The sequence below is a fragment of the Theropithecus gelada genome, chromosome 1, assembly GCF_003255815.1.
Source record: "Theropithecus gelada isolate Dixy chromosome 1, Tgel_1.0, whole genome shotgun sequence".
Classification (NCBI taxonomy): Eukaryota; Metazoa; Chordata; class Mammalia; order Primates; family Cercopithecidae; genus Theropithecus; species Theropithecus gelada.
The window spans coordinates 71,976,722-71,979,548 of record NC_037668.1 but is presented as its reverse complement, the minus strand read 5'-3'; the positions used below and the strand labels follow the sequence as shown (position 1 = coordinate 71,979,548).

At 50.8% G+C, this 2,827-nt stretch overlaps 1 pseudogene; it reads left to right on the top strand.

Annotated features, from left to right (window-relative positions):
• The first annotated feature begins 1,009 nt into the window (after positions 1-1,009).
• On the top strand, positions 1,010-2,576 carry LOC112606278 (annotated as a pseudogene).
• The last annotated feature ends 251 nt before the right edge of the window (positions 2,577-2,827 follow it).

Below are 2,827 nucleotides of genomic sequence, written 5' to 3'. Positions count from 1 at the left end.
CCTGGCTGCAGAGGCCGCTTTCCACTTGGAAATGCTCTAGCTTCTTGCCATTCAAAGAGGGGTTCCATGAACCAGCAGCAAGGACCGCATCAGGGAGCTTGTTAGAAATGCAGAATTCCTGGTCCCTCCCTGGGACCTACTAAACCAGAATCTGCATTTAGTAAGAGTCCCCAGTGTGCACACTAAAGTTTAAGACGCACTGTTCTATAAAAAAATTAAAAAGAAAAAAATGGAAAATATAAGTAAATCAATGCATTGTGTGGAAACTTGAAAATATATATATATGCAAAATATTTTTACAATAAGATTATAAAGGAAAAGAAATAATGAAAAAGAAGCACTGCTCTAGCAAGTGGCATGGCCAAAGCAGTGGCCACTCGCCTTTCCCAGGCCACACTGCTGTTTCTGTCCCTCTGCATTGATGCATTTCCTCTGGCCATCCTGTCTGTCAAATTCAGGAAAAGACGCCAGGAGACTGGCATCATGAAAACTTCAGGTTATGCTTTGTGGTGTTTTTTTTTATCCTTTATAAGTACCATTCATTTTAAAAACTTTTAATGTTTTTAAAACATTTCACCACCACCCACTTCAAAAATTAGAATTTACCCAGCACTCGAAAAGCAGCCCCTCATCCATACTAGACTTCCCTCAGGTCACACACCCCATTCTATGTCTAGAGGTAAGCACGATCTTGAATTTTATGTTGGCTACTTGCTTGTTTTCCATTTCACCACTTATATACACATCTCTCAACAATATAGTTTCATTTGGCTTGTTTTCTGACTTACTTTTTTCTTTTTCTCTAGGGACAGACAGTAGACAGGGTCTCCCTCTGTCATGTCATGGCTCGCTGCAGCCTTGAACTCCTGGCTCAAGTGATCCACACACCTCAGCCTCCTGAGTAGCTAAGGCTCCAGGCATGCTCCACCATACCTGACTAATTTTATTTTAAATTTTTGTACAGACAGAGTTTGGCTATGTTGCTTAGGATTTTTTTTTTTTTACATGTATATAAATGGAGTAATTTGTATCTTGCTTCATATACTCAATCTATAAGATTCATAGTGCTGTAGTTCAGTCATTCCCATTGCTGAATAGTTTCCATCGTATGAATATATCACAATACATTTCTCAATTATGCTGTTGATGAACAATAGGGTTGTTGGATTATTGTAAAATGCTGCTATGCCGCTCCTACACGAGTGGGCCCAGTGCCCACATCAGCTCTTCGAGCTTCTCCCGAGTGGGCAGCAGCAGCTTCTGGAGTGACCTGGGCAGAGGCTATGGTGGGACCAGCGGCATGGGAGGCATCACCGTCGTCAGAGTCAACCAGAGCCTGCTGAGCCCCCTTAACCTCCATGGAGGTGAACCCCAACATCCAGGCCATGCGTACCCAGGAGAAGGAGCAGATCAAGACCCTCAACAAGTTTGCCTCCTTCATCGACAGGATACGGTTCCTGGGGCAGCAGAACAAGATGCTGGAGACCAAGTGGAGCCTCCTGCAGCAGCAGCAGCAGACGACTCAGAGCAACATGGACAACATGTTTGAGAGCTGCATCAACAACCTTAGGGGGCAGCTGGAGACTCTGGGCCAGGAGAAGCTGAAGCTGGAGGCGGGGCTTGGCAACATGCAGGGGCTGGTGGAGGACTTCAAGAGCAAGTAGGAGGATGAGATCAATAAGCCTACAGAGATGGAGAATGAATTTGTCCTCATCAAGAAGGACGTGAATGAAGCTTACATGAACAAGGTAGAGCTGGAGTCTCGCCTGGAAGGGCTGACTGACAAGATCAACTTCCTCAGGCCGCTGTGAGAAGAGGAGATCCGGGAGCTGCAGTCCCAGATCTCGGCCACATCTGTGGTGCTGTCCATGGACAACAGCTGCTCCCCGGACACGGACAGCATCATCGCTGAGGTCAAGGCGCAGTACGAGATCACCAACGGCAGCCGGGCTGAGGCTGAGAGCATGTACCAGATCAAGTATGAGGAGCTGCAGACGCTGTCTGGGAAGCACTGGGATGAGGTGCCGCATACAAAGACTGAGATCTCCGGGATAAACCAGAACATCAGTGAGCCCCAGGCTGAGACTGAGGGCCTCAAGGGCCAGAGGGCTTCCCTGGAGGCCGCCATCGCAGAGGCCAAGCAGCCGGAGGAGCTGACAGTTAAGGATGCCAACGCCAAGCTCTCCAAGCTGCGGGCCGCCCGGCAGCCGGCCAAGCAGGACGTGGCGCGGCAGCTGCGTGAGTACCAGGAGCTGATGAACGTCAAGGTGGCCCTGGACATCGAGATCGCCACCTACAGGAAGCTGCTGGAGGGCGAGGAGAGCCGGCTGGAGTCTGCGATGCAGAATGTGAGTATCCATACGAAGACGACCAGCGGCTATGCAGGTGCGCTGAGCTCGGCCTATGGGGGCCTCACCAGCCCCGGCCTCAACTACGGCCTGGGCTCCAGCTTTGACTCTGGCATGGGCTCCAGCTCCTTCAGCCGCACCAGCTCCACCAGGGCCGTGGTTGTGAAGAAGATCGAGACCTGCAACAGAAAGCTGGTGTCCGAGTCTTCTAACGTCCTGCCCAAGTGAACAGCCATGGCAGCCCCTCCCAGCCTGACCCTCCTGCGGCTGCCCCAGAGCCCGGGAGGGAAGCTGCTGTGCACGGGAGCATGGGGAACAGGAGACCCACCTGAGGCTCAGCCCTAGCCTTCAGCCCACCTGCGGGGAGTTTACTGCCTGGGGATACCCTCCTTGTCCATGTCTCCAGCTACAAAACAATTCAATTTTCTCCTTCTCCTTCTCCTTCTCCTTCTCCTCCTCCTCCTCCTCCTTCTCCTCCT